Raw genomic sequence first — 14,077 nt, forward strand, 5'->3', positions numbered from 1 at the left:
ACTATTTAATGTCCTGTTGGATTTAGTTTGCTAATATTTGTTGATGATTTTTACAACTATGATCATTAAAGATACTGGCCTATAATTTTCTTTTCTCATAGTTTCCTTTTCTAGCTTTGGTATCAAGATAATGCTGGCTTCATAAAATGAGTTTCAGAGTGTCCCCTCCTCTTCTACTTTTTCTGGAAGAGTTTGAGAGAATTGGTATTAATAATTCTTTAAATGTTTGAAAGAATTCACCAGTGAAGCTACTGTTGTGGATTTTTTTTTTTTTAACTGATTCAATCTCCTAGAAGTAATTTTTCCGTTCAGATTTTCAGTTTCTTCATAATTCAGTCTTGGTAGAGCATATGTTTCTAGGAATTTATCCATTTCTTCTAGGTTACCCAATTTGTTGGCATATAATTCTTCATACCAATAAAACATACTAAGGCTTATGGCATGCACCAAGAGCAGCTGTAAGAGGGAACTTCATAGCAATAAATGTCTTCATTAAGAAAAACTATCTCAGAAAAACAACCTAACTTTATACTTCAAGGTACTAAAAAATAAGAACAAAGCTCAACGTTTATAAGTATAAGGAAGTAAATAACAAAGATCAGAGTGGAAATAAATGAAATAAAGACTAATGAGACAATAGAAAGATCAATAAAACTAAGAGTTTTTTTTTTTTCTAAAGATAAATAAAACTGACAAACCTTCAGCTAGACTTATCAAGAAAAAACAGAGAGGACTCAAATCAATAAAATTATCAATGAAAGAGGAGACATCAGAACTGATACCACACAAATACAAAGGATCATAAGAGACTACTATGAACAAATATTTGCTTTTAAAAATTTGTTTAAAATTTTCCAAATTACAGCACTTTATACCTTCTCTCTCTCTATGCTTTAATACTGACTTCATTCCCAGGAGAAATGAACATAGAATAGAAGAGCTGTGTGTATGGAAGTCTAAAAATTTCTCTGCATCCAACATCCTCATCATCTCAAATCATGCAACTGTTCAAAAATGTATTTGTAGTCAACTAGGAATCCCACTGCCCAGATAATGTGCAAACACAAGAGCCAGTTTCCTCGACAACTTACACTTAACAACTCTTCCCTTAACAACTCAGATCTCCAGCACCATGTACTCCCCTTTATTAGATCATTTCACCTCTATTTCCCAGAGAAGAGGAATTATCAGATGCAGAGTCACTCACATTTCCATTGTCACAAACAATGTGTGCTCCAGTCCCTCCTACTTCTGACCTGACACAATAGAGAGGATGCCACTCCTCCTTCCCAAGGCCAGGCCCTCTGTCTATGCCTTGGATTCCATTCTCTTCTGTTTCCCCGACTATACAAAAATATTATTCCTTCTCTAGCTTGGATACACAACCTCTTCTTTTTAACCAGATCTTTTGCATTGGCCTTTTAAAGAAACCCAAGTCTTGTCCATAAAAACAACAACAACATATACAACAACCTATGCAAAGCCATTTGGCACCACCTCTCCCTCCAACTATATAGTCTAGAAGCCTATCTAGATATTCCTTTTTTTCTAAAGATAAATAAAACTGACAAACCTTCAGCTAGACTTATCAAGAAAAAAAAGAGAGGACTCAAATCAATAAAATTATCAATGAAAGAGGAGACATCAAATTTTTCTACAGGGCTGCCATTTCCACATCTCCCATTCCTCCTCCCAATGGTCTTTAGTCCTATCAACTCCTCCAAGACCTCTTTTGCCGAAGTCATCCACAGATGCTGTTCAAGCCATACCTTATTTCCTTCTTCATATCCTCTTTTCTCTTAATTTCCATGAACCAGAAACCCCTAGTTTTTTTTCTTCTTGCCTTTCTGGACATCCTTGGCCATTAAATCTTAACGCTCCTCAGGGTAAACATTAGGTCTCACTTTATAGTTTTTTTCTAAGAGATCTTATCTATATCTATAGCTTTATTTATTACATTTAACAAACAGGCATAAAAGTAACGATAGGTTGTATGAAAAGAGTTACTTGAGTAATGGTAGGCACTTTGAAGGGGAAAAAAAAAACTAAACAGCATATCTGTTTGAGTCAGAACACGGACTTGTCTTGCCTGGTAGCAGCTAGTAGCATGTTCTCCAATCTTGACAGTTTTTATTAGAATGCATTATTGTTAAGGAATAGAATAATCTTTTTTCTTTTTCTTACTGGAAATATATTTTCAGTATACAGTTCAGACACAGAATCCAATCTGTGACAAATGACAAAATTATAGAAATGGAGAAGAAAACAGTGGTTGCCAGGGATTAGAAGCCAGGAGTAAGTATGTGTGGTTACAAAAGGGCAACATGAGGAATCCTGGTGATGGAACTGCTCTGTATCTTGACTGTGGTAGGTACAAGAAGCTACACAGGCGAGAAAAGTACTTAGAAACTAAATATATGCATATACAAATGAGTTTAAGTAAAATGAGAGAAATCTGAATAAGATCTAGGTAATATTAATATTAATATCTTAGATGTTATCATTTTGGTGAAACTGTGCAAACTACATGAAATGCATATTATTTCTTATAACTGCACATGAATTTATCTAAAATTAAAGGTTTAATAAAAAATAGCTTTAAGGTGCTTAAAGCACATTCTCAAAGATAATTAGATTATCCGTCCCTGACTGCAGAATTCCAATTTAAATTAGTCTTCTTCCAGTTTATTCACATTCCATCTTTGTTGGGGTCAGCCCATGAAGAAAGGCAGATTTAGGTAGACAAAAGAAGAAATGTCCTGAGGTTGTAAAGAACACAATAAAAACATATTAATATTTTAAGAAGTAGATCTTGAAATGTACTTGAAAGTTTGAGATCATAATGACATAAAAAAGTATTTATGACCTAAGAATAAATGCCTCCTTTGGTACTTTGAAGTATTAAAAAAATCACATAGAATTAAATTACAAAGCTAACACACTTGTTTATGCAGCTGGTCTTTTTTAAAATCGAGAAACTCTAAACCTACAATTCTAATAGGCTTACTGGTGACACCCCAACCCTTTGAAAAATAAATGAAATATCATAAATCATCTGACAGTTCTTAAGCTTAGATTTTTATCATGACTCAGATGCTTTAAAAATAAAAAGCAATATGAAAGGATAGGGTCTTGTTTTGTGCCCCATAAACTTTAAGATAGAAAATAAATCATACTATTAAATGTCATTTATAACCCTAACTTCAATACTTAGGATTGAATTGGCATAATATTCTTGGTCATTCCTATGAGAATTGATGCAAGTAGAGTAGCTTTACTTATAGAATATTTCAGAACCCTGGCACTTCCTGTGATAAATGAAGCAATAAGACTTTGGAATTGCAATTGGGTATATTTAAGTACTTCATATGGGCAACCAGACTGTCATCTTGCTGGATATCTGGCACTATGAATTTCTTACCTGGCATCCAAAGGAATGTTTGAATATCTATAAAGAGTAAAGGGCTGGGGTAGCCTTTTTAATTTTAAGCTACAAATTTAGGATCACATTACAGGTACAGAGTTCAACCTTTATTTTCTGGTAAGTTGATTTAATGAAAAATATTCACAGATTTTGTAAGAAATGTTAAAATGAAAAATCTATGAATACCTTGAAAATGTTTAAGATTCAACAGAAGAACGATCTATTAGCCACAGCTTCTTGAAAATTTTTGATCACAGTTAATTTTCAAGTAAATACACTATGGGACATGACTGAAAGATAATTTAGTGATTGGTCAATGATCAGTTCAAGTGACATTCCAACTCCCAATTCATAAAAGTGTCCCTTTGAGAAGTCCCATGGACTAGCATTAGGGGAGCGAGGTCAAAGCTGGGCCTATATAAGACTGTAATCATTCTAGATTTCAGTAGTTTTTCTAATTCATTTTTAAGATACAGCTACCAAAACAGCAGCCTCCAAATAGGGTTTAACCAATGCCACATCCCTATCGGGCTGTGTACAGGTATTTGATAAACATGTGAATAAATGACTAAATTAATGATATCAGAAAGCCAACTTCTTACATTTTGCATATTATATTGTTGCTAATGAAGAATTATTAAAGATCATTTAATTTTAAAATATATGTTTTGTTTCTCATAAAATTGTAAAATATTGAAAATATACTAAACAATATTTTAACATATGTGTAAGTTTAAAAAAAATGAACAGCTGTCATCCCACTACCCAGTTTAGGGAACAGAACATTCCTAATAACTTTGAAGTCATCTTTATGGCCTTTCCCAGTCTAATTCCAACCTTCCTTGCCATGTCTTCTCCCCAACTATCTTGAATTCTTTGCTTTCCTTTATAGTGTTACCATATGCATCCCTAGTCAATATAGTATTTAATTTTACAAGATTCTGGATGGAATTACAGGTTGGAACCACATTGGAAGTATTCTTATATGATCACGAGATTCATCCATTATAGTTTGAATATAACACAATTTGTGCCTTCTCTTGTTGATGGATATCTGAGTTCTTTCCAGTTTTCTGGAACATCATCATGCACGTTTCTCTGTGTACATTTACAAGAGTTTCTATGCCTCAGAGTGGAACTTCTGGGTTGGTATATGCACAAATTACATAATGATAAACTGTTCTATATGACTGATCTAATTTACACTGCCACTAACAAGGGTAAGACACCAGGATGCTCCACTTCCTTGCCAATACTTTTGCCAAACTGGTGCGTATAAAATAGTATCTACTTGTGATATTTGTTAAAGCTCTTTTTTCATTCTTTTGAATTAAAACTTATATAAAATGAAATGCCCAAATCTTAAGTGTACCATTCCATGAGTTTTTAAAATGCATATACCTTGTAAGCCAAACCATTACCATCACTCCTAAGAAAGTGTCTTCATAATCCTCCCCAGTCATCTCCTGCCCCATCTCACAGAGACAACCAATCTTTTGATTCCTTTCCCTCATTGATAAATTTTGCTTGTTCTAGAACTTTCACAAAAATGGAGTAATACGTATTCTTTTATATAAGACTTCTTTCGTTTAGTATAATGAGATTCATCTGTATTACTGCAGGTATCAGTAGTTCGTCTCATTTTATTGCTGAGTAGTATTCCATGTTATGAATACACCACAGTCTGTTTATCCATTCTCTTATTGATGGACACCTGGGCTGTTTCTAGTTTTTGGCTACTATTATGAATAAAGCTACATGTACACATACTGTTTATGTCTCATGAATATATTTTTCCGTGGACTTAATAGTTTCATTTTTCTTGGGTAAATATCTAGAAGCAGAAATGCTCGGCCATCAGGTAAGTTGTTTAACTTTATAAGAAATTTCCAGATCTTTTTCCCAAGAGGTTGTATCATTTAACCCTCCCACACAACGTATGGGTTCCAGTTACTCAACAACCTTACTAACATTTGGTGTTATCAACCTATTTAATTTTAGTCATGCTAAAATGGGTGTCTAAGTGGGTGTCATACTATCGTTTTAACTTGCATTGCCCTGATTGATTAATGATGTTGAGCACATGCTTACTGGCCATTGAATATCTTCTGTTGTGGTATGTCTGTGTTATAAAGTGTCTTTTCAAACAGTTTGTCCTCTACCCCCCACTTTTTTGTTTATGATTGCATTTCTCTTATGGAGTTGTATAAATTCTTTATCTGTGTAGCCTCCTCTGACAAATGTTTTACAAATATTTTTCTCAGTCTGTGGTTTGTCTTTTTTTTTTTCTTAATGGCGTCTTGATAAGCATAACTTTTTTTCTTTTTTTTTGGTAAGGTCTAATTTACAATGTTTTTCTCTTATGGTTATTACTTTCTGCATTTAAATCTTTGTCTATTCCCAAGTCATGAAAAAATTCTCTAATTCTTTTTTCTAAAAGTCTTATGATTTTAGCTTTTATACTTAGTAATATAATCCATCTCAAATTAATTTTTGTGCATGGTACAAGGTAGGAATTGGGATTTATTTTTCCCATATATCAACTTCTTCCAGCACCATTTATTAAAAAACTTTCCGTTCCCTACTCGGTTGTTTTGGATCGTTGTCGAAAATCAAATGACTATAAACTGTGAGTCTATTCTGGCCTCTCTATTCAATTCCACTGATTCATTTGTTGATCCTTACAGCAGCACCATGCTGTCTTAGTTATTATAGCATTATGGTTGTTATAAAGTCAAATCCTCCAGCTACGATTTTAAAATTGTTTTGGATATTCTCAGTCTTTAGCATTCCCATATAACTTTTAGAATGTTTGTCAATTTGGTGGGGGCGGGGAGGGGGAATGCTTGTAGGATTATGTTGACTCTATAGATCAGTTTGGGGAGAACTGTCATCTAATTGAGTCTTCTGATCAGTGAACATGTCCTCTCTCTTCATTTATTCAATTCTTCTTTAATTTTTCTCAGTAGTATTTTATTGCTTTTAACATAGAGATTTTACATGTCTTTTGTTAAATTTGTTTTTAAATGTACTTTTATTTAAAATGGTATATAGGCTTATTATTTGTTTTTAAATGTACTTTTATTTAAAATGGGATATAGGCTTATTATAGGCTCAATTAAAAATACTCACTGTTTATGAGGGCTGCTCCATTATATACTCACTCTTTGGAAATATTAAATACATCGAAATTCTGAGCAATTCTGTTTAATAGTACATACTGCATAGTAAGCAGGACAAGAATTTCTAAAAATGAGACAAGGACTCTCTAACTTGGCAGTAAAATAAAGGAATGGATTTAATCCAAGAGCATATGTGCTGGAAAGAGATCAGGAAATTTCTATAATCCACTCTCATTTTAAGTATATTCTGTGATGGGGCAGGAGGATGATGGGTTAGATATACGATCACTTCTGTCTGGAGTTGCACTGATTCTTTAAGCATAAGGCTCTTGTTACCTAACTATTGTTCCAAAGCCAATTCTTTCTTGACTTCTGGCCCACATAATCATGACAAGGGGTTTCAAGAAGAGTAGAGAAAGAAGTATTTAGCTTTGACTTTTGAATAAATATAATACAAGCTCTTTTTTCTCTGCTAAAGACAGGCCTGTATCCAAAGGCTCTTAGATTACTCACTCAGCTTTCTTTCTATTATGACTTGTTTCACTTATTCCACTTAACTGTTGTTACTTTTTTCTCATTCTCTGCTTCTTTTTGGCATCACTAATTTCATTCTTCGTATCTTCACTGTCTGATTCTTCAGACTTCTGTATTTACCAGGATCTGAAAGAATACGGAACAAATTCCTCATCATCGCCACCCCAACCCTAAAAGGCATCCCCCTCCAGCTTTGGCCTTTGTTTGCCTCTTGCTGGCTTCTCTTCTGGTTTGCTTTTTTAATGACATCTGTCCATATGACTTAACTTCTTCCTACACTCTTCTTGGTCAAATCTGTCTTCTTCCTGAAGCTTTCTTTTGCTTTATTAAGGATGACACTACTATGCTCCTCTTCCTTAGTATCCTTCACAACGGATTTCTACATTGGTGAACTAACTTCCCTTCTTCACTAAATGTTATTTTCTTCTTCACTTAAAATGCTTCATCACTTTTTTGCTGTTTCTGTGACTTTCCCGATTTTCTATGCTCATCCTTATTAGGAGCAGACTGAGTTTTAAGCCTTTTTGTTTGTACTTTCCATTTTTCTCAGCTATCTCTCTTCCTCCTCCTTTTCTCCCTCTTCGTTATTAATACCACCAGCCAGTTTGTCCCCTTTCTCTCCTCCTTCTGGTCTCTTTCTACCTTACTGAAGGATGGACATTTTCTCACTGAAATCAGCTCTAAATTCTTCCACTGAGTCATTGGTGGGGGAGAGAGTCCCAGACTTATTAATAATTCTTTAGCCAGTTATTTCTACACTTCCTAAAAAATCTTATGCAAGGTATCATAGCAAGGCCATGAGACAGCATATTTGGGTAAAGGTAACTTGTTCAAATCAAATATTTCTTCATCCTTCATTAGGCATACTAACATAGGTAGGAAACAAAACACCTTTGAGCCCTTTCTTTTAATTGTTGATCTGGGGCTAAAAATGACTCCAGGTTTTGTTTTGTTTTTTTTCTAGATGTCCCTATGTTTTTTCTGGATTGATTTTTATTTCCTTTATAGGCACTTTGTTCTCAAGAAGTTGCTGTACTATCCTTTTTTCTTCTGAGGGAAGCAAAACTAATAAAGCTTCATCATCTACTTGGCAGGTCTATCTACTCTGTGGATATGAGTTGGCATCCTTTGGACAATCAAACCAAAGAACCCAGTTCATGGCCTGAATATCCAATACCCTGGCTGCGGTATCAGTAGCAAAGAGCACCATTAGTGCTCTTGCAGATAAACTTATTATAGACTTCTATTCTTCTCATCTGCATATAAGTCAAGAATGGAAATACCAGGGTATAAGCAGGAGAAAACTCGGTTTAGATACTGAACTTCTTTACAACTGGAAAATAAAAATATAATAAATACTCTTCTTCAGATGTCTTCACAAAAAGAAATATAGAATACTTGTTTTTTTACTACAGCTCACAAACTATATTGTTCTATTCCAAAGTGACGGGAGTGTTATATTTTACTTTTTTCATACCCCAAACATATTCAGAGTTTTTCATACTCAAGCATACCTTTTACAGATTTGACTTATTTTGCCTGAAAGAAAGCAAAGTATGTTTGTTGGGAAGGTTTTTGATAATGGCATTAATAGTATCAGCAAAGTCTATGCCCAAGATGCTACTTTGTCATGAACTAATCTTTTGAGATTGGTATGGACACTTATTGCTTCATCTTTATGTTTAAATAGCCAAACTTGTATGCAAACAAGTATATTTATATGGTTGATCTACTCAAACATCTTGTCTCAGATCCTTTCCGTCAATGAGGAGATTACTGAAAAGTCCACTGTTCTTCCTACTCCTTGGAAAACCCAAAGGCCTGAGAAATAGATCAGTTCTCTCAGAAGTAGGATTATCAGAATCCTGCAAATTCTATTACAGATGATAAAAAGGTTCCACCACTGGGAGAAGGAAAAGTCAACGTCTTGCCCAGATTTTGTTCTGACAGCTCCAAGTATAGTTTTACCTTACAAAGCCAGGTTAAAAAAAATAAAAATAAAAATAATTCGATCTTTCAGTATTACCTCTATAAAGGCTCAAAGGAATAATTTTTCAGAAAACATTTAAGTTAAAAACTATTTGCCTGTTGATTTAAACTTGAAGAACTGTTTAGATGGATATAAAAAATCTGTAAGTTATATATTATCTTCTTGAAAATCTTTTAAGTATATTTCATTATCTTGCATTGCATGAGATCTGAGGACCACGTAATTCCTCCTTTATAAATAACTCAATGTATTTGTCTGGCTCCCCAAAGGAATCTTTCTTTGCTTCTGATGTCCAACAAATATACCAAAGACACAGACACACAATCTGCCCTTTCAATATTCAGATTCCAGCTTTATTTCAGAAAAGCTTAACCTTTAAAACACTGGTTTTACTTCATTAGTTTGGGTGTCTTGTTGTGTTTACAATTATACGTCTGATGGATCTGCTCCACCTGTCTTCTATATCAGTGGTCCACAAATTGAGGGACATTTGAGGCTAATGAAGGCTTTCCAAGAAATATGTGGGCACAGATAGTTTTAAGGTAACCAGATCTTTAACTTTCATTCTTCCTATTATTGATCTTTCTGAGAATACACCTACAGCTAAGGTATAATGCCATCCTCTTTCTCATTTCCTCTACCCCTCCTTCCCCTCCTTCACAATCACTCTTTCCCATTTAACAAAAGAAATGCGTGCCACTCACTAATCCTGTCTAGTGCATTTCCCTGGAATATAAAAACCCTCCTGGATACCAAACCAAACCTGTAAATCCTCCTTTAATCAAGGCACTAAGTAAGAATTTGTTCTTTCCTCATCATATATGTACATATAACACATATATTTAATTAAGAAATGAAGTATGTGGGCCCATGTTAGTATTTTATAAGTTCAGATGTATAGTAGGATGAAGCAGTAGTGAGGACATTTCTACTTAAGAACTTTACCTCTTCCATACTCTTATAATTGTAAAAATCACCTCTACTGATTCGCAAAGACTTTAGTGAGCGCAAAGAAATACTGAAGGCAGCCATACCTTATTGTATCCAGGAAACACATGGTAAGGCTCTGTGCCTTATCTATTTATCTATATTAGCATTAGAATTCAACTGTGTGATGGTTGTCATGGAGACATACATTAACATATTTATTTGAATTGAAAAATCAAGCTGTACTTTTATTGAGAAAAAGAAGTCTGATTTGGAAGATAGGTTGGAAATTGAAGACCGGCTTTGCAGATTAGATTAAATGGTAACCATTTCCCCTAAGTTGAGTGATCTACACTTATAGCTGCAAGGTTTTGATAAAAACGTATTTTAAACATATGTTAAAATTTAAAAAGTTCTCTAAAAACTCATATACTGGTATATATGTATTAAAATTAATACTGTTTCTAAATGTCCCTTACTAAGTATATGGGGTTAAACAAAGTGCCTTTAAGTAAAAGAGTAATAAGTACAATAGTCATTTGATAAATCTTAGTTAAGCCTTTTTGATAAACTTCTGCAAACTAAGAAAGTGATAATAAATTTCTTTGCATGTCAGGTTGTTTCCAAGTCTTTACTTTCTACAAATAATGTATAGATCACTTTATGATTTCTGGCACATCACTCAGTAGGATGAAAAAGTTAATAAATAATACGGTTCCAGTATATCGTAAACAATGATATTTTAAATAAAGGTGTTTCATCACTCTTTTAAGTATATATTTGACTTGACTTCTCTCATTTCTAATCTCTGTGACCTCACTATTTTTCTGTATCATCTCCTTCTCTTGCATTACTTCCAATTTTGTTTTCATTTCTTTGATAGTTTTGTCTTTTTTCTTCAATCTTTTCCTGCTTCTAATTTTATGATTAAATTTAATTATAATTAATTTACAACTTATAATTTAACCATTTCCCATTTTGTGTATGCTGTGAGATAGGAATTCATTATTATTCTTTTTCATATGAGCAATCTCTTGCCATAGCACCTTATAATGAAAAATCTATCCAAACTTTTCCTCACTGATCTACAATACCAATTTTGTCATAAATCAAATTTCCAGATATAGATGGATCTGTTTCTGAATCCTCTATTCTTTCCACTGGCCAATTTATATGTCCTTACACCACACACTGGCTTCATTATTATTGTTTTATATTAAGTCACAGTGTAAGGCAGGAAAAATACTTTGTTCTTCAGGAGTGTCTGTAATTTTTGGACTACTCCTCTTCAACAATTTCAGAATTATAATGTTAAATATCATGAAAATAACAACAAAATAACAATAATTATGATAATAATAGTACCAGTGTTAAGACCCCCAAAATCTGTTAGGAATTTATTCTAAGTGCACTGAGAGAAGTAACATCTTTGCAACACTAAGTCTTCCAATCCATTAATATGGAGGTTCTCCCCATTTAACTGGATTATAATATCTTTCAATACAAGTTTATAACTTTCTCGATAAAGATCATAGACATTTTTTAGATTTATTCAAGTGTTATTTATATTGTGTTGCTATTAAAATTGTATATGTTTAAAATTATATTTTCTATAGTAACTTCACTGTGGAGAAACCTAGCAGATACCACCTTAACGAACTGATCAAGGTTAACATCACCAGTGATACCACGTATGTGATATAATCAGGAAAAAACATCAGACAAACCCAAATTGAGGTCCATTCTACAACAGATCTGACCACTACCCTCAAAAGTGTCAGGCTCTGAAAGAAAAGACCAAGAAATTGCTACAAATTAGAGTAGACTAAAGAGCTATAGTATCTAGACTTGATCTTGAAAAAAAGGCCATCAGTAGAAAAACTAGGGAAACCCAAATAAAGGCATAGTTTGGTTAACATTATTATATCAATGTTAATTTCTTAGTTTTGAAAAAAATATATACCATGGCTATGTAAGATGTTAATTATTTCAAAACAAAATGTTTTTAAAATTACATTATGTTTTGTTGTTGTTGCTAGTCTACAGAAATGCAATTGGCTTTCCTATGTTTATTTTGTATCCAAAAACCTTGCTAAACACTCTAGTTAATTTGAGGATTTTAGCTTTGGAGTTTTGAAAATTTTCTACATAGACAATCATATAATTTGCCAATAATTACAGTTTTCTTCTCCTGGCTCAGATCTCTAGTTAAATATTGACTAGAAATAGTGATACCAGAGATCCTTATCTTTTAAGAGTAAAAGTATATCTGTTGATGCCCAGAGATAATTTAACTTCATCAGAAAAAAGACAATAAGTTGCATTTGCTTTGAGCATTTCTACCACAGAAATAGCAATACCATTTTTTTTAGTTGCAAATACTAAAATGTTTATTCAAAAAACAAAAAAAAAATATAACCCAAAGAAAAGGGAGTAATATGAAGACACACAAGAAAAGCAATATGTTATTATGTTGCCAAGTTATGTTATTAAAACAAAATAAAAGCTGTGATATTAACCTTGTTAACACAGAGACTATTAATCACCCAAACTGCTTTTCAACCCTGTGAGCTGTCATTGAGATATGGCTGTCCAGCCAGAGTCTACATTTCCAAAACCTTCCCCCTTGCACCACATGTGGCCTTGTGAATAGTTTTCCTCAAAAGAATGTCAGTGGAAGCATCTGAATCTCAGTTCTCAGGCTGAGGCTTTTCAGAAGCAGGTAAGGTGTGCTCATGCTCTCCTTCCCCACTTGCTACAGGACTCAAAGGCCCAGGTTATAAAAGCTCACCTGCTGATCAGGAATGCCTTCAATGCACTGTTTCATTAGCAATAAATATAACTGAATTAGGTTTAAGGTATTATATTTTTTGGAGTCCATTTATTACAGCAGTTAGCTTTCCCTAACTAACATAAAAAATAATATATTTAAGTGGAGTGTACACCAAACAAAAAATCTAAAATATCTGGCAACTGCTTAGCAGCCAGGCAACAGGAAATGAAGAAACTGAATAAAAGATGGAAAGATATTTATGTCATGCAATCACAAACACTTAATAAAAGTACCACTTGCCAAAGGAATCCATGGTCACAGAAGCTGACAAGGGGTTGCTTCCAGTGGAGCAAAGTGGGGAATTAACTGGAAAGGGTAATGGAAATGTCCTATATCCTATTTTGGTTGGTGATTTACACAGGTGTATACAGTTGTCAAACCTCATTGACCTGAACGCTTCAGAGCTGTGTATTTATGTAAATTATACCTCGATTGTAAAAAAATGCCTGAGATAGATTCAAAAGTAGAATGAGTGTCTACCAAGTCTATAGCTATGGTGGAAAATATAATATTAGAATAACGATATTATTTGCTGCATTTATTGAGAATTTATAAGAAAAAAAAATATGCACAGGCAGGAACTGACAGGTTTGAGAGCAGAAATAAAATAAGAGAATCCAGAAATTTGGGGGCTCCCAGGGTTGGAAAAGCTGATTGCTCCCAGATTTCACACAATAAGGGCGAAGACTGAAAAAGGTTTTGAGCAAAACTGGCCCGTTATGTTTTCTCAGGTAAACAGAGGGACGTCGGCCTTGCTGCAGATCAAGTATGATAACTTCCCGTGAAATCTATTTCAAAATGAGAGAGAGGAATGGATAAGGAAGCAAAAGAATAAATTAGGCTTGGGATATTTTTGGTGTGCCTTTTAGCTAGAATAATCATACAATCTATTGTCTAAATTGAAATAGTTAAGAGAATGAAAGAGGACATTATTACTTAACATGCACAAGAGATATAAACTATGACTGTTCCTGCCAAACTGGGACATGTAGTCACTTTATTACTAGCACATGAGATTAACTACAAGAAGATAGATCAGAAGCCAACTAAGTTTCTAAGGGAATAACATTGCCAAAAAACCCACAAGACTTGCTAATAGGCCTTTAATGGTTTGATCCTTAAAACAATTCTCAAGCTGCCAAACTGCATGAGCAGAGGCAGGAAACAAAGATTAGATAGCCTCCAAGGAGGGCATACTCCCCAATGTCTACATAGGTGTGACTGCGGAGGAAAATGAGCAAGAAAGA

At 33.8% G+C, this 14,077-nt stretch overlaps 1 protein-coding gene across 17 annotated transcripts in view; it reads right to left on the reverse strand.

The window, feature by feature from the left end:
* The window catches only part of ZNF438 (zinc finger protein 438), a 152,912-nt gene that overhangs the window by 48,751 nt on the left and 90,084 nt on the right, over nucleotides 1–14,077 (reverse strand). Inside the window, exon 6 of one of the 17 annotated variants that reach the window (XM_039839739.1) lies at nucleotides 7,105–7,206. The exons of 15 other annotated variants lie outside the window; for them this stretch is intronic. The gene's annotated coding sequence lies outside the window, so the exon portion shown is untranslated. Of the gene's footprint in view, nucleotides 1–7,059; nucleotides 7,207–14,077 lie in introns of all 17 variants that reach the window. One more of the 17 variants, XM_039839738.1, reaches the window with a different exon arrangement.

This window comes from Pteropus medius, unplaced genomic scaffold (genome assembly GCF_902729225.1).
Source record: "Pteropus medius unplaced genomic scaffold, Ma_sr-lr_union100, whole genome shotgun sequence".
Classification (NCBI taxonomy): Eukaryota; Metazoa; Chordata; class Mammalia; order Chiroptera; family Pteropodidae; genus Pteropus; species Pteropus medius.